We start from the raw sequence: 26,002 nt of genomic DNA on the forward strand, positions 1-26,002 counted from the left end.
ACCATTTTTTATCATGATTGTAAACCCAAGGGATTTATATTAAACCCAAGGATTAATATTATAAACCCTACGAATAATATTGTACTCTAGAAATATGAACCCTTAGATTAATAAACTCAAGGGATTAATATTATAAGTCCAAGGTATCTAAACCCTAAAATAAACATGGTTGACCATGATTGACCGTGGTTGACCATGGTTGACAATGGTTGACTTTCATATTGGTACAATATTTTTGACAATGCGACACTGGCCCATAGTTGACCATGACTGACTTTTATATTGAGACAATCTTTGTCACAATGTCACATTAGACCATGGTTGACTTTAATATTGAGACAATATTTGTCACAATGTGACATTGGACCATGGTTGACCATGACTAAACCCTAGGATTAACCTTATGAATAATATTATACCTTAGGAATATGAACCTTTAGATTAATAAACCTAAGGGATTGATATTATAAACCCAAGGGATTAATTCTAATACCCCAAGGGATTATAAACCCAAGGGAATAATATTAAACACAAGGGATTAATATTATAAACCGAAGATAGATAAACCCTAATATAAATATTATTAACCCTAAAATAAACATGGTTGATTTTCATATTGAGATAACCTTTGTCACAATGTGACATTGTATTACGGTTGACCATGCCAATTGATTTTCATATCGATACAACCTTTGTCACAAAGTGATGTTGGACCATGGTTGATTTTCATATTGAGAAATTCTTTTTCATAATCAGACTATATAAACCCTAAGATAAATACTATAAACCCTAAAATAAACATGGTTGAACATGATTTACCATGGTTGATTTTCATATTGATACAATCTCTGTCACAATGTGACGTTGGACCATAGTTGATCATGATTGATTTTCATATTGAGACAATATTTGCCACAATGCGACGTTGGACCATGGTTGATTTTCATATTGAGAAAATATCTGTCACAATGTGATGTTGGACCATGGTTGACCATGATTATAAATCTAAGGAGTTTATATTAAACCCATGGATTAATATTATAAACCCTATGAATAATACTATACCCAAGGAATATCAACCATTAGATTAATAAATCCAAGGGATTAATATTATAAACCCAATGCATATAAACCTTAAGATAAATATTATAAACCTTAAAATAAACATGGATGACCATGATTGACCATGGTTGATTTCCATATTGATACAATATTTGTCACAATGCAACATTGGACCATGGTTGACCATGATTGATTTTACCATTGAGAAAATCTTTGTCACAATGCAATGTTGGACTATGGTTGACTTTATTATTGAGACAATCTTTGTCTCAATGTGACATTGGATCATGTTTTCCATGGTTGACCATGACTAAACCCTATGAATAATATTATACCTTAGGAATATGAACCCCTAGATTAATAAACCTAAGGGATTGATATTTTAAACCCAAGGGATTGATATTTTAAACCCAAGGGATTATAAACCCAAGGGAATAATATTAAACATAAGAGGTTAATATTATAAAACCAAGGTATATAAACCCTAAAATAAATATTATAAAGCCTAAAATAAACATGGTTGACTATAGACGATTTTCATATTGAGACAATATTTGTCACAATGCAATGTTAGACCATCGTAGACAATGGTTGACCATGATTTATTTTCATATCGAGGTAATCTTTGTCACAATGTGACATTGGACCATGGTTTATTTTCATATTGAGAAATATTTGTGACAATGTGATGTTAGACCATGGTTATAAACCCAAGGGATTTATTTTAAACCCATGGATTAATATTATAAACCCTATGAATAATATTATACCCTAGGAATATGAACCCAAACCATGGTTGACCATGCTTATAAACCTAGGGGATTTACATTAAACCCAAAGATTAACATTATAAACCATATGAATAATATTATACCCTAGGAATATGCACCCTTAGATTAATAAACCTAAGTGATTGATATTATAAACCCAAGGAAATAATAAACCCAAGGGATTAATACCAAAATCCCAAGGGAATAATATTAAACCCAAGGGATCAATATTATAAACCCAAGGTATATAAACCCTAATATAAATATTATAAATCCTAAAATAAACTTGGTTGACCATGATTGACTATGCTTAACCATGATTGAATTTCATATTCATACAATCTTTGTCAAATGTGACGTTGGACCATGGTTGACCATGATTGATTTTCATATTGAGACAATCTTTGTCACAATGCAACATTGGACGATGGTCATGATTGACCAATGGTCCAACATCAGAATGTGATGTCGGACCATTGCTGACCATGGTCAACTATGATTGATCATAATTGACAATGATCGACCATGTTTGACTAATGTTGACCATGATTGATCATGTTGACCATGATTGATCATGTTTGACTATGATTCACCATGGTTGACCATGATTGATTTTCATATTGAGAAAATCCTATGACAAACCCTAAGATAAATATTATAAACCAAGGTATACAAACCCTATGATAAATATTATAAATGTTAAAATAAACATGGTTGACCATGATTTCTTTTCATATTAAGACAATATTTGTCACAATGTGACATTGGACCATGGTTGACCATGGTTGATTTTCATATTGAGACAATCTTTGTTAGAATGTAACATTGGACCATGGTTGACCATGGTTGATTTTCATATTGAGACAATCTTTGTTAGAATGTGACATTGGACCATGGTTTACCATGGTTGACCATGATTAAACCCTAGGATTAAACCCTATGAATAATATTATGCCCTAGGAATATGAACCCTTAGATTAATAGACCCAACAAATTGATATTATAAACATAAGGGATTAGTTCTAAAACCCCAAGGGATTATAAACCCCAAGGAATCATATTGAACCCAAGAGAATAATATTAAACCCCAGGGATTAATATTATAAACCCAAGGTATATAAACCTTAAGATAAATATTATAAACCCTACAATAAACATGATTGACCATGGTTGATTTAAAAATCATTTTATCCTTGATTTACTTAGTAGTATTTATTTATTTTTATTTTTATTAATAGTATAGGTTATTGTTAGTTAGTTTCATAGTCTTAACTTTCATTTATCCCTTTTATTCCTTATTGTTTAATTTTGACCAAACCTTTGTTTGACTTAGAATATAACTTTCTAAAATCCTTATTAGTTTGTCCTTGTTCTTTCCTTCCTCTATATATATATCTATATCTATATCTATATATATATCTATATATATATATATATATATATATATATATATATATATATATATATATATATATATATATATATATATATATATATATATATATGTCTGAAACAATATTTTTTTATTAGAACTAGCCATTACATTATAACCATTAGGATTAATTGTCCCCACATGGCGTTCTCTTTATTTAATGTGATGCCAAGATTTGATTCTCCATCTTGTCCTGATGATGAACCACACTGGATGATTTGAAACACATTGACAAAAATCTTATGATGTGATTTTTATTGAAAGTTTTCTCATTATTCATATATTTTTCTTAATTAAATTTATCAATATCATGCCCATTTATATATATCTATCTATCTATATATATATATATATATATATATATATATATATATATATATATAATTTCATATTCGCTCAACATAAGGGATTATTTCCCTAACACAAAATATGATATGTAGTATACAATGGTGAAGAATGTTGTTGGTGAATAATGTCAATAATACTTTGAGGATACATTTATTTTTAGTCTCTTCTGCAAGCAAAACTAAGACTATAGTAATCAAAATGATGGGGGTTACCATTAGTTCAACTGCTTACTATCACGAACAATCATGACAACCAAAGTTTTTAGGACTGTACTGTATATTTGATACTTCACTCTCTCTGAACATCTTATTTTGCCTCTTCCTGAGGTGGGAAGGCAAAACCATATGTTATATTCATCCATTTGCTTCACATTTTGGAACTCGTAAACTAACAATTGAATTAATGCTAACATTAATTCCCTAACACTTAATTCTTATTATGAATGTTTATTATTTTTCCATTCCCTATGTTTTATAAACATTTTTAGCCTGACATATGGTTCTATGGGATTTGCATGGAAAACTGCAACATATTCTACCTGGAAGCACCCTTATGTAGAAAGCTATGACATGTTCTCTACCTGGAAGCACCCTTAAACACCCTTGAAAAAACTCCTCTATCTAGGATTACATATTTCATATTGTTTTAACTTCCTGTAGTAATTCTCTCGGTCCCGGTTTCAAGTTCAGCTCTCGTTCCTGGTTTCAAGTTCATCTCCTCCATGTTTCAGGTTCATCTCCTCTAGTACCATTCCAGACTTATGGATTGTGTTAGGTTGCTATATCAATAGGAGTTATAATTTTGAATGACTAAGGTCAACTCTTGTAATATTGTACATACCTTTGCTTTTTGCAAATGTTTTCTATATTCAGATTAAAAATGTAAAGAGGGTATGTCCTAAAAGAAAAATCAAAGGACAAAAGAAACAAAGATAAAAAATTGAAAATATATGAACCCCAAAAACAAAAAGAGATCATGAAAGTGTGCAAGTCCAAATTCCACTACTATTTTACTTCTCTACTTTCATAAATAATGGTTGTATGTAGCTTGTCATTCATGCCACAACCCATGGTAATCAAACTGCTTAATCTTGATTATATCATGCTTTGAATTTTATGTCTATAGTTAGAGAATAAAATCTGACCAAACATTTTAATCTTGGCAGATCAGTAGATAGGTAGAGAAATAAGAGCTCATAATCTTAATCTGAGCCCTTGGAAGACATAAGGTTAGAAGTAGATAGTTTGTTTTATAAAATAAAAGGTAAGAAAAGGGTTTGCTAGCCTAAATTCACCCAAATAAATGAAGAAGAATAAAATGTTAGGGTAGATAATGGGTAAGTAGAAGAAAGGTTGCTGAAGTATAAAGTTGATTGGATCAAAACACATGCATCATGCTTAGACATATATTTCAATATGTATGATCAATTCTGGAAGCAAAAACAAAGGTTTACAAGTTAATTTAATTAACTCCCCCTCATTCATTTTTTCCCCTTACTTACTAATTTCCTAGCCACAAGTATGTTCTAGTACTTTTAATCCTTCAAGTCAAAGAGGCTTAGAGAATTTCTCTGACTTTTGGTGGGACCGAACCCTCGGCTTAATGACTTATGGACACCAAGTATTAGAATCCCCTTCATAATATTCATTTCCCTTCAATACCCTAATAAAACCTCTTTTCCTAAGGTTAAACTTCATTTCCCTAGGAAAAGTAAGCAACCCCATGTTAAATCCCATTTCATTCAAAAAACCCACAAAAATATTTTATCCCAAGTATAAAGCGTATGTGAATAAAAGGCACAAACATTACATTTATGCTTATGGGTATATTCACTCCGCTCATCACAGTTCATATTAATTTTTAACATAATTATGTAAATCCCGATATACCTTTTCCCGTATATTAATTAAATCCCCTATATAAATATCCCAACCCTTAGTTTAATTATAAACTATAGTTTACCACCTACTTCATACCCCCGACAAAATCTTCTTAACTTAGCAGTTTTCGATAATGTTGAGATAATCTCGTCATTAAACCCTGCCCGGTCATTTAATCCCATCATTAAATTTAAATAAATCACGATCCGCCGTAATTAAAGCTGCTGGGCCGCCCTAAACCTCCATCCATTTCCTTTGTGCTAGTTTTCCATGCGACTACCATCCGATCATCTGCGTTCACATCTAACGGTCCATATCCATATCGGATTCGCCCGACGCCCGACCTTTACTCGCCCGATAAAACAGTTTTTCCCCGAACCCCATATGCTACATGTCATGCGCTAACATAGATCGAGTGACCCCTCCAAAATACCACCTCCTCCATAAAAGCGGTGCAATGGCCTAGGAAATTTCCTCCCCACTCAACTCGATATACTGCCTACTATTCATTTATAATATTACCCGGCAAAAAGTGACTGTTGCTCAATAAAGAAGCCGAGAAGCCCTTTTTCGTCTTTTTTCGCTCGAGCTCTTTGAAAACCTCTGCAAACTAGTGTGACACCTGCAAACCTGAAGACCACCAATTAACCACAATTTAGTCCTCAAAGAAGTTTTAGAGGCCACCTTCAAAGCTCTTCGACCCCTTTCAAACTTCCACCATCACCTAGAACACTAATTGGAAGCTTTCACCTAAACTCCAGGTTTTGTGAACAATTTACCAGACGCCCTTTCAAATTTGAAAACGTTCACTCTTAAAGTGTTTTAATTAAGTAAAATTAATTGAAAATTAATTTAAAGTTAACACCACATACCCAAACCCTTCTCAAAGTTTCCAAATTGAGTGTCAAACCTCTGATACAACCTATACTGCCAAATTCAAATCCACAAGAACTGAATTATGGCTGCCCCTATCGCCATGGATGTCAGACCTGTCACAACTCCCCATTTGGACCTTGACCACCTTCCCCTAGCAGATAAGGATTTCCAAATCAAAGACACAGTTTCCCAGGAACTCTTGCTAAAAATTCACTGTTTAAGTAAGGATAGATATCTGAACCATACTGATGACATTGGCCTTTGGGAGTCCAACTTGCCCAAATACCAGTTCCCCCAAGTGCATGTTTTTCCTGAAATTGTTCATATGTGCCATGCCTGTTACATTCCCAGTCAAAGAGCTATAATGTCCCCAGACCTAAAGGTCTTGTTTTATATTATAGCTGAGCCCATCAATAAAATGCTGCAAGTGCAACCAGGTCCCAACCTGACCCCACTCTCCATTGGGGATTTGTTAGACTAGTATGCCAAATTGAGTCCCTCTAGACTGGCCCAAATATTACAAACTTTCATTTTGGAGAAGCAACATATTCCTACATATCCTCCTCCATATGTTTATGCAATTTTCTCTCAAAGGGGCAAGCACATTATAACGATGATATCATGTATTCTTGGCTATACCACATATGAGTTTACTGATGAGCTCATCCTGGCCTTCATGTCCATTTTCACCCCAGGAAAGCCTCTTGCTACCTTGTATAATTATGCCCAGTTCATAGTTGAGAGGATGCATGAACAATTCACCAGAATGCACAATGAAAATGTATTCAAATACTCATCTATTCTTTACCACATGTTTTTATACTATCAGCCAGACAAATTTCCATTTACCCTCCATAAGTTGGATACTAAAGGCCGACCCAGGTCAATTATATATTGGACCCCACTTTTCCACAAATTTTCATCACCATACACTTATACAGACTTCATTGACTCTTTTGTCCATCCAGTCATGACCATGTTGACAGGAAGTCCTCCACCCAGAATAAGTCAAGAGATTAAAATAGTACTCCAATTGTCTAATCAAAGTAAGGTGCGAGATTGGTATCTTTACCAAAATCACACTGAGATAAGAATATATGGATGCCAGCTTGCCCCATACAAACTGCCTAAATACCTCCCCATGAGGTTATTTGCTCTAGAGTATTATAGACAGATTATGAAATCTGATGAGATTAACTTTGTCTTAGCTAAGAAAAAGAGTCAGTTCAAAGTCAAAAACCAATTAGGCCCTTTCATATGCAATTCTAGAGAGGCAGGGAAGGAAGTAGATCAAATTCTGCAACAAATGAAGTTTCAAACAAGTTTCATGTGGAGGTATGACCCTCTAGGGTTCATAACCAAACTAAGGCAAAAGGTCAAATTGGGACCTTATATTCATCACCCTCTACCAGAAATAGAGAGACATGCCAATCAATTTGAGTGGGTGGAAAACACTCTTATAGATAGGGATAGCACAAAAGTAGATGTTGAGAATGCCTTGATTGATTTAGAGAGACAGCTTGATGAAAGCTCATTTCTGCAGGTACCACAACAAGAAACAACCATGAGCACCCCTCCCATTATGCAGACTCCTCAGAATGAGGAAAAGAATCCAAAGAGGAGCAGAGAGGAAGCCTCTAGTTCAGGCATGGATACTTCCAATGTGCAACATGAAGCTACCCAGAGTAAGAGACCTAGGCTCAATCCTGTTTCAGAACAGGAAAACACAGAAATCTCAGTAGAAATAACTGATGCTGAGCTAGACCTAAGAAAAGGCATAGCCCCATCTGGGAAACACATGAGCCATCTACTTCACATACTCAGATTTTGGAAAGGTAGCTCAGTGTAGAAGTATCTTCATTTAGCAAACCTACAGATAAAGATAAAGGCATCAAGGACATGTTTAAAGAGATCAAAATGAGAAATGAGCAACTAAAGGCACAATCATATGCACAATATATCAAACTTACACTGACCAATCAAACTAGGTTGATGTCAACTTTTGACATCAAGGAAGGAAAGATGCAAATGTCTTTCATACAACCGCCTACACAACAACCAAGAAAAGCAAAAAATTTCAAGAAAATTGATTTTGAGGTAATGGCAAGGGATATTCATCCCATCGACCAAACTGAATTTCACAAACAGGCTAAAGAAATGATTTACTCCACCCTAATAGGTAGTAAATCCATAGCTGCCCATCAGTTGCAAAATTCACTGAATAACATCTCGGACCGATATTAGTTGGAAAGGGCCTCCTCACAGGCCAAAGACACTAGAATCAAGTCCTTGGAAGACTTTATCATTGAATTGGGACATGATTCCAAAGACATCAAGGCAGCATAGCAGTTAATTAAAAAGAAAAACAATGACATTGCTGCTCTTAAAAACAGTTGAAAATACCTCAACTACAACATCCTCAGACACAGGGAATCTTGGAGAGCCAAGCCAGACATGAAGAGTTGATGGACCTAACTAAATGACCAGTTGAGGGAAACTGAGAAATAATTGGACAACCTAATCCAATTGAAACAGAGTGACCTTGGCACCAATTCGGCAAATGTCATCCCAGCAGTTACCATTGCTGTTCCTTCTACATTGGCAGCCTCATTGGCCCCCATAGCTCCAACTACCACAGCACTGCCAATGTCCACAACATCTACATCAGCAACAGGTACAAAAGGTAAAACAGGTGATGAAGTAGCCAAGTTGGTTCAAGCTATGGAAGAGATGTCCATACAAACCAAAGAGATAAATAAGCTCAAGGAAAAAGTGGCAAGCTTGGAGACTGATTACAAGCTTGCCAAGATCATTCAGAAAGAAGAAGTCCAGAAAGCCACCAGGATGAGTGAAAGACTCAAGGCCATGGAAAAATACTTAACATTAGAAAAACCCCTTGGGAAGGCTAAGGAAAGATTATGGACCAATATCATTGACTCTGTCAATGATATTTGGCCTTCTATTCAGGTAATCTTCGAACATATAGACTTAATAAAACTAGCCACAGAGGCTATTCAGAAGGTGAAAGTAGAACTAGGTGAAATGCCAGAGGAAGCTGCTAGGATTATCTAGTTCCTCAATGCCAAAAATAGATACGAGCTTCAGGAACTGGGGATAGATGATAGGACAGACACAATTTTGAAGGTTAAAAGGGTCCTCTCCAAGAGGAACCTAATGCAGAGCTTAGAAGAAAAATGTCAGAATATGCAATTAGTTGTTGATAATTTTATGGCTAAGTTTCAAATTTTGAGAGAAAAGGGATTACCCAATCCCTTAGTAATAAATGACAAATTAATGACCCAGGAAGATTACAACAAGAAAATTAGGGAGGTGGCCAAAGATCAAGTGAGTACATCAACAATGAAAGCATTGCCAACAAGCAATGTACTTTATCACACTTTTGAGAACTTATTTTACCTCCAGCATGAGGTAAAGCATTTATTTGTCAACAAACCAACTTTTTCCAAATACACAGAGGCAGATGAAACATATAGGAAAATGTTAAAACTCCAGTTACCTGATGCTGAAACCTGGGAGTCATTAACTGATTTACTGTAGAAATATGCAGTAAAAAGTCAGTGTACAGTAAAAGTAAAAAAGCAGGGTAAAAGGATGATTGGCAGAACAACAGAGTCAAAGAGTATCAGTCGAAAGTGTATCAGATTAAAAGGCTAAAGTCAACAAAGCCTCCAACGTAAAATATCAAGGCTAGCAGCACCAAAATAAAAGGGACAGCAAGAAAGCAGTTCAATAGCTGTCCCTATCTTCTTGCATGAAGATATTTCTTTTTCCCTAGATTAGTTCTGCATACAGTTGTAGATATTTTGTAATTTTATTTGTATAAATACTCCACAATTCGGAGTATGTAGGGTGGATTCTTAGACATTTCTATAGAGTTTTGATCAAAAAGACTATAAAACTATTGTATCATTGGCTGAGCCAACAAGCTGGATTAATGAATAAAGACAAGATATTTCATAGGATTCATGTGTTGAGTGAAATTAAGACAAGTATTTTCATATGTTTTTGTAATCTTTCTCAAGTTATTCACAGTCTTTAATGTGTTTTTCAATCTTAATGTTATAATTGGAAAATTACTTCAGAATTTATTTGATTACACTCTGTTTTAACAGTTATGCATTTCAATGTTTTCTACTGATATCTAAGTTAAGGAATTCTTAATTTCTCCTTAGTTTAGGTTGTACTCTTCAAAATCTAGTTTAAAGGATTCTTAGTTGCCCTTTGATCCAGAGTATCCCTCCATTCCTCATTCATATCCTGGTCTGAGAACCCTTAATTTCTCTCACCCTGATTGAAACCATTTCACCCCTCTATTCCAAAGTTCTGAACTTTACTCTGCTAGCTTTCCCTTTGAACATTCCCTTTAGTGAGTTGATCCAGTTCTACTACCCTTCTATTGACTCCATAGACCAATGGTCTAAAGACATCATTTTATCCATCTGTTCCAAGGATCCCACCATCCAATCTCGAATACAAATAAAAAACCCCCCAGAACACTCATAACTAGCCTGAAATCCAAGCAAACAAAGCTAAATCACATAGAGAGAGCCCTCTCTGAGCCTAGGTTGGCTAGAGCCTATGCTCCAAAGTTGGTTTGTGGTTACCTCAGTCATTTTCTTTCTTCTAATAAATTCTAGAGAAATTTCTGAGTGATAACAGATTCCACGATCCTAGTTTCAGGTTCAACTCCTCCAGTTCATTCCGGTTAATATCATCTAGTCACATTCTAGGCTCATGGATTCCATTGTCAACTTATGGATTCCCTAGGTATAAAGAAAACATGTTTGATATTGTTCTGTTTATTTGGAAAAATCCACTGCCAAGGCTGGTCTACAAGAACAGAATCAGGCATGGACATCATTACACAAAAAATCATGATTTTAATGAACGAAAATAATGATAATGAGTAGAACTAAAATTAATCTGGCTTGTACCTGTTCTATATGAAGCCCTACCCATTGAAGTCTGCTCGATCAAAAGCCATTGAAGTGTTGTCATAGAAACTATTACTGTCACAAATGGGCTATCAAATCGATTTCAACTCGAATGGGCTCTACTTAAATTTCTTTGTCAACAGGTTCGATCAACAGTCTTAGTGGTAGATGATATATCGATCTGCATTTTCTTCCGAGGGATGTTACTCTTGGACCTTCTAGCTAAGGCTACGGGTCTGTATCTATTACTAGTGCTTCTTCATCAATATGATAAAGATTGTAATAATTTACAGGATCAACTACTACTTCTATGGCTACTTATACTCTCGCACATGATGCTGGGTCTTCTACTGGGTAAGCTGCATGCACTACTGCTGGTGGTGCTTAAAAATAATAGACTATTTTTTAGGGAGTGAAAAATGTCACTAAGGCCAACCTTCGTAATTTTTATTTATTTAGGCCAACCTTCCATTCTCATTGGTGATTATAACAACCTAGCAAGTGAAATTCATTGGTTCCCCCATCCCTCGTCATTCTCTTTGGAGCCAGCAATGACCCCTGCGAAACACCTCAAAAAACAAACAAAAGGCCTAATTTTCTTTGGTCTACTGTAAGAGCTAATCAAATAACCAAAAGAATACAAACTGAAATTAGGTTGCTTACAATGAACTTGAAGGCATTTGATGGTTTTTTTTTTTTTTTTTAAGTGGACTTCACCAATGGATTTCATAGAATCAAGTACATTCTTGACAAGCTCGTGCACCATCATATAAAGACTCTTTCCTGGGTTATCAAAACCAACAATGTGTTTGTTTTCTACAAAGAATTCTGCAGGAGACTTTTGGGTGGGAACACTTTCTTTTCCTTTAACATGATTTTTATACTTTGCCTTCTTCTTATTATTGGGCTCAACTGGACTACCGTCGCTTTCTTTTGAGTCCATTTCTACTAATTATGCTACTTCTTCTACTGGTTCTTCATAGACCAAAGTGATGGCCCTGTGAGTGCATTTGATAAATGCCCCACCATAGAGACCTCTTCAATTCAATTCAAGAGAGAGGTCTCCAGCATTTGATGGAAACTTGAAGGGAATTTGAAAGGCTGACCAAATAACCAGTAGTTTTCAACACTTGCCTATTCACATAATATTTTCCATATGCAGCTCCCATAACCATCACCTTCCTGGTACGGTTGATGTAAGTTGCAATGATCCTTCCTAGTACGGTTGACGCAAATTATAATTTTAGGGTTGAGGTAAACAAAGAAATATTGATATTTTGTTTTGCGAAGCTCGATATGTATAGTTTTAATCCTTTCAATTCAATACTTAACCAAGGGGAATAAGCTAGTTTCAATTCATGGTACATAAATATAAAGGGAATAAGCTAATTTCAATTTATGGAACCAAAATATTTGTGATTCTCGCTATCATCTCATATCCTGCCTTGAAAACATCTTTTCTATCGTGTCATATTAAACAACAATGCATGGACCATGCCAAGTGGTCTATTACTTTGTTAGTTTCTATTCTATTTCATATTATAAGTTTAGTTCATTTTAAAAAATAACATACAATCTCATATTTTTCATGCATTACACGTATAAGTTTTAGCCTGATAAGTGTTGGCATGTAGCTTCATGTACCTCTACAGTTGTTTCTTGTCTAGTTTAGTTAGCATAGGATATAGATATCTTGGATTTACTGGTATTCTATTTCTCATTATTGTGGAATTCATCATCAATATTGATTGCTCTATAATTATAAATGATTCATCATCAAGATAAATTTCCCTGTAATGGTAAAAATTATGGTAAGTTTGTTTTTTTGGTAAACCCTAGTTAATGCATTGTTTTTGTAGATAAAACTGACTGCATTAGTGGAAAATATCTATTTGAAATCCATTACTCTACTCTGTTGCATCAAACAAAGCATACAAGTATTTTTCAGAGCATCCTTGTGTCGGTAGAGATGGAGACATAATTCATGTAAGATAGATGCGTTTTCTAAAGAGCATGAGAAGCTTGTGGTGATACATGCACCAACATTACAAAGTACAACTAGAGGTAATTAATATTTCATGTAATCAACACTTTGTTTTCCACTTAGATAGGTCCTCTACACTACATACGTGAGAGTATATGGTGGTGTTGAAAAACAGGTATTCGGCGTAGCGAACAAGTTCTTGTGTTGCATCTTCTCAAAGCGTTGCAAACAAATGCTTTGACATACAACAATTATGTTCTTAGTAGAGTTGTATGAGCCATATCTCTTATCTAACAAGAGGTCAGGTTATGCTTAAATTTATTTTTTAATGCAAAATTATTTAGTAATTTTTATCTCATACCATAACTAACCTTGTAACTATTAACAAGTTTCTTTATTTGGTAATTTGATAATTTATATTTAATTTTTCTATAAATATTGTTTTTTACTTTTACTATATAATTAATTATTCATACTTTAATTCATTTTTTTTTTTTTTTTTCCTTTTTGGGCTTTTTAATCTAAAATTTTACATATCTTCTAATAAGTTTCTCAAAATACTGAGTTTTACTACAATTACGACCTTATATTCAATGCTTTTCATGAAAAGATTGAAATTATGACATAGTTCACATATATGCATATAAGTGGTTTAACGACGATCTAGCCATCATCCATATTATTCGTTAATTAACTAGCAATTGTCCTAGAAGGTACAAAGAGAGGCCGATAGGATTATTAAATTGGAATTGTTGAATTTTTCTAGAAGAGATGTTGGTTCAAGCCTAACAAATTAGCTAGTAGAAGAAGGTGAATATCAGCAGAACTTGAACTACTCCCCCGAAACGTCACTGCAAAAGTTGTCTATGTGCTACTACACAATTTGGCATTAACCCAGTGGAATGCTGGAGGTACCAATTCACACCTTGATATCAAATTGGTAAAGATGTCAATCATCAAAAGTGCAGGTAGCTCATTGGTAGAGCAAGTCCTGCATTAAATTCCTAGCCAACCCAATTTTCACTAGAATGGGTTTGTAGACAATGCAATAAAAGCACATAAGACAAAGAACACTCTGCATTGAGGCCATGCTCACAAAACTACTCACATCAACCACAAAAATAGCTTACAGCCACTTTAGACCATAACAATTGCATTGAGGCCAATTCATCCCCTTATAAATTGCTGGCATTCGATGCTCCATCTACCTTCAAAACTAACAAAAATTATGTTCCCACTCCCACTTACAGTTGTTTTAATGTAGTGAAGGAACATTTTTTCTCTTTTCTATCAGAGGCTTCAGCTTTGCCTTCTGATCCAAACCTAAGATATATCATTCTGAATGAGCTTTCTTTTGTAAACGGGGATTGGAAGAAAGACAAGGGTTCTGATCTTATTATGCCATTTATTAATTCCAATAACACCCTCCCCCAAAACCTTTCGGCTATCAGTTTGTCATCTTTCTGGATCACAGATGTAGATCCAAACACAACTTATAGCAAAATGGTGAATGTGAGTGGGGTATTAAAGTTGGCCATGTGCCCAGATAGAAGTATCTCTTTTATGGGTAGCAACCCTGAGGCCTTTGAGATTTATCCTGGATTCTCTTCTCTCAGCATTCGTTTTGAAGGAGTCTACTTACAATTGAAAAACCCACAAAAAGAGCGGTTTCTATGTATGCTGGGCAGTACGTATTTTACCCTCCCTGTGGGGAGAATGCTGCAAATCCTTGGGACTAGTCAGAGTCATTGTCGCCAAATCTGCTAGAAGATGATAACATTTTTCTACTATTGCACTATCCAAGCAAACTTTCTCTGAATACCAGAGAAATTTGGGGAAAGCTGACAAGCTTCAACTGGCACTCCAATCCCAGGTACTTTGATGGAATTGACATCTATTCACAATCGGCTGCTTATTCGAATTATGGATTTGATTCCGGGTACCTGCTGGAAAAGGCTTGTGATCCTTACCCATATGCCAATAATTTCTGGTCAAAATGTATTGAAATATATAAAGGGGAACAATTATGTTCAACCCTACTGCAACTAACATCTGGCTAGATTTTGGATGTGGTTCCCAATTGGCAATGTAATGGCACATATGACTTTTGTAGCAAGTTGGGTACATTCATGAGGGATGACAAAGTTCAGCGCACCGATGGCAGCTTTAATAATACAAAGCTTATTGTGCAGGATATAAGATGTATAGATCCATCTGATTCTAGTGCTGCTAAATCAGGTATTACAAATGTTAGTGTTGTTTTTCGAATTGTTCCTCCTTCTCAGAGACAGTGGCTATAAAAAGATTAGGCCTTAATGGTCTAACATTGCCCGCTGACGGAAAATGGAACTCATATACTGGTCAGCTTTGCATGATTGGATGCCTCGGATCCATCAAGATTGAGGCCAAATTTGTTGATCGTAAGAAATATATTCCACAGCCTCCAACCCACAACGTTGACAGCTGAGTCAACAGTCCCAACAAATGGGGCAAAGATTTCATTTCTGGGTAATCACAAACCCACAACTTCTTCAAGCTGCTCAGGTGACCTAGAGAATAGGGCAGCATTTCCAACAAAGCATTTCCCAAAGAAAATTCTTCCTAACTGCTTAGGTTTCCAATATCCCCAGGCAATTCTTTTAAATTTGTCTCTGACGAGATTAATATTTCCAGGGATAGTTGATGTGCAACTTGGCGAGGCAACACTTCCATGCTCTTGCAGTCCGAAAGGCTTAGATATTCAAGCGTCCTGATATTTGCAAATGTTTCCTCCAACAAGGTCAAATCGGAGCAATATTCCAAATTCAGATATTTAAGTCGAATTAAATTCCCGAAGGAATTTGGAAGCTCGTTTCATATTTGGGCATCTTAGGTGCAGGTATTGCAGTGAGGATAAATGACAGAATTCCTCTGGTAAAGTTTTGAGATGAGTCAAATTTGACATACAAGTCACCACAATCTTTTTGATGTGCTTCATCCATCCAATGGACTTTGGGAACATTGAAAGAGGAGCATAAACATGTAGCTCCCGCAACTCTAGAGGTGCCTACCACGTAATATTCATCTTTCAATAGTAAGAAAAATACAGAGATGATAGCCTTTATCTACAAAACCCTTCAAATGCATTCGAGAGCCTGTGCTAGTATAGCAATTGCAGCAACAATCTACCATAAATTAGGGTGGCAAAGTAAAAAAAGAGAATAAATACAAAATTGTCTTTAGCCCTTACCTGAGATTCTGCTTGCCACAATTTTTTCAATTTGGTTCATACCACTTCTAAAACCCTTATATTCTTCATCGGAATCTAGGGAGGCAAGCAAGAGAAGGGACAGTTGTTCCAACGTAGCCATATCAGGTTTGGTGACTCTACCCTCCTCAATATGCTTTCTAAATGACGATATTCAGTTGCAACAAGTTGTAACTTCCTAAAATGATATGGTTTAGGGTCGATCAACTTCCTCAGATAGTTTCCCAAAACCTCATCACACCAATTTTTGAACCATGTGACTTCTTCATCTGATTCTGGTTCTCGAACGTGATAAAAATAACTGAGGACACGAACCATCCTAATTCCCCGCACCTCGGTTATTACCTGTAGATTCTTTACGAACAAACTGTCAAACAACAAATAAAGAAAAAAGAGCAATGAGTTTTTCTCTTTCAAGCAACAAAAAACTAAAACAGAGCAACAGGTTAATGTTAGAATGATTCAAGTACTTACAAGTGATTGCTGCCACAAATCATCAATGTCGTCGGTCGTGAGCAGAGCTCCTCTGGGCACGCAGAAGGCAAATGAGGTGAGAATGCGGTTAGAGGTAAGGTGGTAACGGCCATAACTAGCCCAAGCTGATGAGAAACCCTAAATAATGATGCATGTGGGAAACAAATGTCAAGCGGAAAGAGGAAAATTTGTGCCAGATGTCAAACAGCAGAAGATCTAGACATCAGTCAGAGAATGAAAGTGTAGACAACTATGTTCATTCATAGGAAGGCCTATCGGCCTAATTAATCGCTACGCTTCACATACACACCAACTACATTAATTTATGCTCATATATGGCACCGTACTCTATTTCCAATGGAACAATTAAAAAAAGTGTATGTTGTTTAAGATTGAAGTGGTTATGGCAATTGGTTTAGGCGGTGCGGTGATTTGGATGCTCCGAGATAATTTGTTACACTGGTTACTGTTGAAAAATAAATAAAGCATCAACTATGCTTCATATGGGAGTTTTTTTGTCATTTATCTATACTTTTGACAATTCCTTATTGCTTTCATAGCATTTATTGTTGGTTATTTTTTTGTTTTTTTTTTTTTTCCAAATTTGTTTACAGTTTGGTAGAGTTTTATAACAAATTTCTTGGAATAGTAAATTTGAATAGTGTGATCTACATAATTTGAATTCTTAAAACTTTTTTAGAACACTTAATCTAATTAGTACATTAAAATAACACTTTAATTTTTTTTTATAAAATTTTATGAAAAATTCTCTTACTGAATTTCAACTCTAACATCTATTTATTAAACTAAGTCTAATAATTTTAATTTTATTTCCATTTCACATTAACGTGTCCACTTACAGGATAGACATAGTCAAAGTTAGTTGCTTGATGACAAGACTTTAGTTTTAACTCAAAAAAATTAGAATCATATTTCATTTTAACTTTAAAACATAAGCCTTACCCGTAGTTTTGAAATATTAAATTCCATAAGTGGATAAGGAAGTTTTTTTTATGTGATATTATTCTAGAATTGGCACCTCTCCAATTGGCCTATATGTAACAGCCCCAGGTTAAAAATCCATGTAATAAAGTTAATAAAGGAAAAATAAGACCAAGGTCACGGGACACTTATTCCAAGATGAGTGGTGGGAAAACATCCTAGTGTGGGTGTTCATTTGGTTTATTATGGCTAAGGGAAATTGATAGAGGCAATGGCAAAGACTTTGAAAAGGAAAGAGACATTAATTGGCATTTTATTTATGAAAATAATGGAAATTAGGAGAAAAGGAAGGTGAAAGTTCACTGGTTGCATGTGAGGAGGAGAGTGAAGGAAAATCATGGGAAATGAAGAAAATAGAGGCCTCATTAATAAAAGGCTTCTAAGGATCAATTCACAACTTTTTTTTCAGTTTAGTTTTGGATCTCTCTCTCTATTCTCTCTACTCTCTCATATTATCATACACTTAGATTATTCTTGGAGCACTCTAGCACTGGAGGAAGAAAGGAAAATAAAGCAAAGGGAAGCAAAGATAAAGCAAGGAAGAGTGGGATCAAGTGACTACAACATGATTAATTACAGGTATCAAGTTGCATGTATGATTTCCTTGCTAGTTTGGAATGCATGGTACATTCATGAGTGTATTTGGTTCTCTTGCTATCGTTGGCATGGGAATTTCTAGGTGAGATAACGGTTTTCAACCTTGCCTTGCTATTTCTAGATAACCATGGTGTGATCGTGTTCCTATTATTTGGTTAAGCTAGATTTCTAGATGGTTACGAAACTGAGTGGGGTGGTCTCAGTGGAGAAACACAAAGCTTAGGAATCCCTGGACTAGTGAAGGCAGGGTTGTGGTAAATCTTGATTGTGTATACCCTCGTTCGGACTAAGAATCCTCGATTGGTTAATGGAGGGATATACGGTAAAGACTGGAGGGTGGAGATGAACAAATTCATCATGGTTTAGGTGGAGAGATCCATAGGCATCCATGCTTGTATATTCCTAGTGATCCCTGGACCAATATATGATGGGATTGTGGTAAATCTTGATATTGTATTTTTTTTTTTTGTTTGGGCCTAGTAATCCCTTGGTGGGATTGTGGTAAAGCCTGGTTGTATATATGAGGGCTTGGGCCTAGGAATCCCTTGGTGGATTGTAGTAAATCCTAAGGAATTCCTGGTTGTTTCTGTTAGCCCTCCAGGAAACTCTCCTAGGTTATAGCTCGGAGATGCCTGGTAACATATAAATCTTCAATATCGTTCTTGAAACTATTGGAATGGATGATGGTTTGGATCAAGTCAGATGACTGTTTCAACTTTGTTTTCACTCCAGACATGCATGAACACCCACAACTTGACAAGGATTTAGACCACTAATGCTCAATAGTTTATAGATTCAACGGGTAGATGGAGAATACTGACCGTACCAATAGATGCATATATAAACACATATGAATGGCTAGCTACAGAAAGTAAATGAAGCTTGAAAATCTAATTTATCAATGCATAGATAAGATGACAGTTATTTGGCATTAGACACAGAAGAAAACATGAATAACCTATTCAAGTGCAAGCTTAGAACAGAGGAGGAAATGACAATTGAACATGTAACAACAAAAGAAGCTTGTATTACTGGAATGAAGATGAGACGCTGCGAGGAACAGAGTATCCACAGTCTCCAAAAGTTTAACCCTTGTTTCTTCTAGCTTTCAGCCATTTATAGGCTTTTTACAATGCTCTCGAACCGTCTGAGGCTCGAGAGGTCTTAATCTATCCCCTCTGTCTTCTAACAAACACAGTAACCAATTTCTGGTATTTTTTGTCACGCTGTCAAGTAGCTCGCTTGTGCCAGTGATGCTCCATGACTATTTCTATTGGTTCGGCAGTGTTGCGTTGTGGATTTTTCCCCTTTCGACCATCTGTCTCCCGTCCTCTATCTCCCAACCTCTGTTCGCTCGAATCCCTCTTCTAGCGTTAGCAATCATTGCTTAACACAGAAATGGGAGGTGGCCACCTATTCTGCAGCGTCAGAGTGCCTTGGGCCTTTGGAACCCCTGAACTAGCCACTTCCTATTAACACAGAGAAATGCTTTTCACTGTGAAATTTCGCCAAAACTCTGTTCATTCCAGACTTCAAATATCCTCAAATCCCGTCTATTTTCCTATTGGGTCCGCCTTTGTAGCGACATCACATCTCCACTGTTGATCTGGGAGCTCTAGATCCAACAGTTGTGATCCATTTTGGGTGGCTCTTTCATATGGGAGTTAACCGCTCGATGAGGGTGGTTTTCTCTCTCCTCAGCCTGGACACATGGCAGCCATTGTATGGGATCAGGCGAAGCCCAGACAAAACCATTTATCGCCCACGACCCACCTGAAATCCTGCCTGTTTCGTGATTTCCTTTGTATTTCAAAAATACATTAAAACATTAAAAAATCCCGCAAAATGGCTTTAAACAGACTTGAAATACTATACATTGGCCCTTACAAACCCTTTCAGGTCCGGTTTCATTGCATCGACGCTTCCCTTTGCTTTTCATTTTTTAAATGAAATATGCAAAAATACATAGAAAACTACCGTTTGACGGATCTCCAAATATATCAAATATCGCTTATAGCCTCGTCGGGTCTGGCTATCGCATCACACATATATATGTAGCCCCGCTCCGTTGTGTAGCTCTGATGCGATAGCCTCGGGCTACTGTAAGCGCTTTGTTGTGTTGGCCGATTGTGATTTGTTGATCAGATCTAGACCGTTGATCAGCCAAATATGATGGCGCCTGTGCATTCATTGTTCAAGCCTCCGCTGCTATGTTTTTCACTATTTTCTCTATGTTTTTCATTTCCCGATAGTGTTTTTCTGCTTTTTGGATGGTTTTCTCTTGCGATTATTTTGATCTTTTAAATTATTTTTAAAGACTTAGAGAGTTCTTGGATCCATTTGGATCAACACTTCAGGGCTAACACAACTTATGGCCAAAGCGGAGCAAGAGGAGATGTGGCCATCAAAGCTAAAACAAGGGACATTTATGCTAAAAATAGTAGCCCTCTACCTCAAGGGCTAACACTGGCTCCTTCTGGGGATGAAAGCCTCCCTGTGAGGTTTCAAGAACTGCAGACTACTGCCTTTCCAGTAACAACCAAAACAAACTTATTCCCTAGTGTTCCATTGGGCATGGAGTTTATAAGCATGAAAAACAAAAATTGAAAAACCCTATTAGAATATTAAGGCCTTAAAGCCTCATATGAAGTAAAGTTTCAATAACCGCCCATTGACTGGGCCATCAAAACACCTCCCCCCTCCAAATTGTGCAGAATGAAAGTATTGTTCATCTGAACTTGAGCAATGACAAACGGTCCCGTCCATAAGGCATCGAATTTACCATGGTTGCCCTTCTTTTCCTTCAATGCATCCCATTTGAGAACCTAGTCACCAACCTGAAAACTGTCCATTTTTTCCTTTCTATCAAAGGTTTCTTTGATCTTCTTCTGATGAATTCTTGACTTCTCAACCAATTGTTCTCTGATTTTCTATAATTCAACCAGGTAACTCATTTTCCTCGCTATGTAATTCTCTTCATCCCGTTCTTCTTGCAAAAATTTGGCCATAGGGAGAATCAGCTGGATAGGAAAAACAACATCAGCGCCATAAACTAGCTTAAATGGAGAATTTCCTATGGACTTCTTGTTGGTAACTCTGTCAGCCCACAGTGCAAACTTCAACTTGGAATCCCAGTTCTTTTCATTGTCCTCCAACAGTTTTTTGATTTCCTTTTCAATCAAAGGCAATAAGAGAGTGCTAATAGGTCTTAATTTCTGCTTAAAAGGGATGGTGATCTTCTCTAGTGGAATCTTATGCCGAATGATGTTGGTGTCATAGGTCTTACAATCACTGTACTCCCAAGCAAAAATACTAGTAAATTGTTTCATCAGGGTGCAGTACTTAAAAATTTGGGCAGAAGACATGTGAGAGGAAAACTTTATGTACTTTGGATGGGCTGGAATCCCTACATTATGTCTATGAACTACATACTCATTTTATTTTTTGGCAGGCTTATAAGGTACATCATTATGATCAAACAATTTCTCTAGGGGCACCAATACTTTGGGTATATGGTTACTAGGCAGCTGAACAATGCTATCCTGACCAATCTTGTCCTTTAGCTTGGATTGGTTGTATTCTTCAATGGCTTCATTTTCTTGGTCAATGTGCATTTCAGCAAATTCATCAAAGACTTGTGAAAGCCTATTAATTTCATCATCATCTTCGAAAAATTTCTAGTATTTGACATTGTCAGGTAGAGATGGTCTATATTTCACCTGAATTTCATACGCCAATTTAGGAGGCAAAGGAGGAATAAACGTGCTAGTAGACACAGTAAGGGAATCAGCAAGCTGGTTCTTCATTCTAGGGATGTAAGAAATGCTGAAACTATTAAAAGAACCCTTGAGCTTCCATACCTCATCTCTGTATGCTTTCAACCTTGGATGCTTTGCTTGGAAAGTTTTGTTGACCTGCTGAATGATAAGGTCTGCATCTCCAAACACCTTAAGACCTTTGATGCCCATTTCTTTAGCAGTGTTTAAGCCCAGTATCAAGGCTTCGTACTCTGCTATGTTATTTGTGACCTTGAAAGTTAATTTGAAAGATAAATGAATGCATTCTTGTGTGGGAGACACAAGGACTACACTTGCCCCTGCAGCTTCCTTAGAGCAAGCTCCGTCAAAGAACATGTCCCAATTTGTGGGCCTTCTTCCTTTGTGATCTGGCAAACCAGTTTCCTAAGCTGTGAGGAGGCCAACTGGGATTCTTCAATATGAACAATACAGGTCCCAAAATAAGTGTCGACAACATAGATGGGATGATTTGTGGGATTCCTTTCATCACTGATTGTATAAGCCAACTGAGCTTCTCTGTATAATCTCCTACTCTCACCTCCAAAAACTGGGACAGTAGCATAGGACAAATCATTTTGCAATGTTCCACCTAATCTCTTGATCCATCCTTTGGAAAGAAACATGCCAAACTTGGGGGGGTACATCTACTACCACAATATCTATCATCATGCCCTTCATAGGCAGTTGAGACAAGGTGATGGCTAGGCCTTTGATTAATCCCAAACATTTCATTTTTTTGGAGTCAAAAGAAAGTAGGTCATGATAAGGCTTGGTAATGTCAAGACCCAACTCATCCATGATAGCCTTGGGCATTAGATTATGGCTGGCTCCTATGTCCAAAAGGCAGTTGTGAAGGATTTTGTCATGAATAGTCAAAGAGACATAAAATGATGGGGAGAAGTCATCATAATTTTCAATCATTGGGCTGATAACAACAGCTGGTTTGTCATCTTACAGATTTACATAGTTAGTGGAGTCTTGGATGGCTTTAGGCTCAAGGGCCTCGAGGATAGATCTCTTGAAGGACTCATTCTTCACTAGTTCAATTAGAGGTATAGGTATGCTTAGCTTTTGAATTTTTGATTTAAAATTGAAAGGAGAAGGAGACTTGTCAAGGCCTCTTACCTTGTGAGCTAGAGCTTTGAGGATGATGGGATCAATTGTTGGTCTTTTCTGCTTTTTAGTTTGCTATATTGGAGGAACAGTAGCTCTCTGAACAGGAGTTTCCTTGGCATTATTCATCTTCGACCTCAGGTCATATCTGTGTTGATCATCAGTTTGCAGAACAACTTCACCGTCCCACTCTTGGCTGATCTGGTCATTGAATAATGACTTTTCATAGGCAGCTAAGGTAAAAAAGGAGGCACTGCCTTTGTCTTCCATACAATGGATCTCATCATCTTCTTCAAACTGCTCTTCTTCCATGACTACATTCTGGAAAGGGGTCTTCACCCTTTGGTCTTCATTGGCATCTTTGCTTCTTTGCAGAATCTGCAACTACTCATTAGCCCTTCTATATGGATTTGGATTTCTAGGAGCAAAGGTGTTAGGAATTCTTCCTTTCCCAGGGTGCTGCTCAACCTTTAATTTGGAGATTTTAGAGGCTAATGACTCTATCATCTTGGTCATTTTATCTATCTTGGGATTTGAAGATGATGAAGATTCACCCCTCTGTCTCCTTCTATCAACATTCCCCTTGAGCATCTCTGCGGCCATGATGTTTGATTCTACTTCCAAGGCTACATCCTGCATATCAGCCAAGGTAGCACATCGTCTCTCCCTCAATAATAGACAAAAGTTAGAATCAAAGGCACTGGCATAGATGAGTTTAGAAGAGTTAGTGGTGGGTTTTACTTCAGCTGGTATCTTGTTGTACATGCAGTTAAACCTCTTATTAAAATTAGATAACAACTCACTATTTTCCCTCTTTAAGATGCCAAATTCAATGTGGTAGTAAAGTAGATCCTTCTTATCCCCCCAATGATTTAGGAATGCATAATCTAAAGCCTCAATATCTGCTATAGACCTTGGGGTCCGTTCTGTGAACCATTTCATAGCCTCTCCATCTAGGCTTTGGACAAAGACTCTATCCACACATCATCTTCACTAATGTCTAGGTTATCAGCATAGCTATAGAATGATTCAACAATTTCTTCAGCTGTAACACCTTCAGTCCCAGTGAACTTAGGCATATACTTCTGATATTCTCCAGTAGGCATGGCATTCAAAGGAGTGGGCAATACTATGATTCTTTCCATTTTGGTAGGTGCTTGTGGTCCTGCCATAGCCGTGATGGCTGTAAGGGTACTAGAAATTTGAATGACAGAGAGTTGAGGAGTGATTGATAGGACTAAAGGAGTATGATGAATAGGAGGAGAGGTTTCCTTTGGGCTTGCAACAAAAGGTGAACCTAAAGAATACGGAGCTCTATGAGTCTCTGAGATTTTTTCTTCATTGCTAGTATTAGATGCTATACTCTCAACATGTATTTTATCTATTACAGGATTTTCTTGCAGAGATATAGAATATTGTTTAGAGTTACCTGAACCTGATGCTCCTTTCTGCAACACCTTTCTTTCTTTGATGATTTTTTCAGTGTCAGGTACCAAGTCAGCTAGTGGCTTCTGAGGATTTCTCCTAGTATGCCTCACAAACTAAGCCAACACTATGGAGTGGAGTTTCCAAGAGGTTCATCCTCCAGTAGAGTTGCTAGATAGATGATTACAACTAAAATAGTGTCCAGACTTTGTTTATCATCAAAGCTGGATCTGTGTCATTACCCAGGGAAGTTGAGCTTCAGTTTACTCTCCCCAGCAACGATGCCAATTATGTTAGGACTCCAGGAAACTCTCCTAGGTTGTAAATCAGAGATGCCTGGTAACATATAAATATTCAATATTGTTCTCGGAACTATTGGAATGGATGATGGTTTGGATCAAGTCAGATGACTGTTTCAACTATGTTTTCACTCCAGACATGCATGAACACCCTCAACTTGACAAGCCTTTAGACCACTAATGCTCAATAGTTTGTAGATTCAATGGGTAGATGGAGAATACTGACCGTACCAATAGATGCATATATAAACACATATGAATGGCTAGCTATAGAAAGTAAATGAAGCTTGAAAATCTAATTTATCAATGCAGAGATAAGATGACAGTTATCTGGCATTAGACACAGAAGAAAACATGAATAACCTATTCAAGTGCAAGCTTAGAACAGAGGAGGAAATGGTAATTGAACACGTAACAACAAAAGAAGCTTGTATTACTAGAATGAAGATGAGATGCTGCAAGGAACAGAGTATCCACAGTCTCCAAAAGTTGAACCCTTGTTTCTTCTAGCTTTCAACCATTTATAGGATTTTTACAATGCTCTCGAACCGTCTAAGGCTTGAGAGGTCTTAATCTATCCCCACTGTCTTATAACAAACACAATAACCAATTTCTGGTATTTTTTTGCCGAGCTGTCAGGTAGCTCACTCGTGCCAGTGATGCTCCATGACTATTTTTGTTGGTTTGGTGGTGTTGTGCTGTGGCTTTTTCCCCTTCCGGCCATCTATCTCCCGACCTCTG

The 26,002-nt window shown here is 36.6% G+C and overlaps 1 pseudogene; it reads right to left on the bottom strand.

The window, feature by feature from the left end:
• Positions 1-15,668: 15,668 nt before the first annotated feature.
• LOC149182412 (uncharacterized) lies at positions 15,669-22,433 on the bottom strand (annotated as a pseudogene).
• Between the last annotated feature and the right edge of the window lie 3,569 nt (positions 22,434-26,002).

The sequence above is a fragment of the Pinus tabuliformis genome, chromosome 3_2 (genome assembly GCF_031772625.1).
Source record: "Pinus tabuliformis cultivar Carrire ecotype Pingquan chromosome 3_2, CPIR1, whole genome shotgun sequence".
NCBI lineage: Eukaryota > Viridiplantae > Streptophyta > Pinopsida > Pinales > Pinaceae > Pinus > Pinus tabuliformis.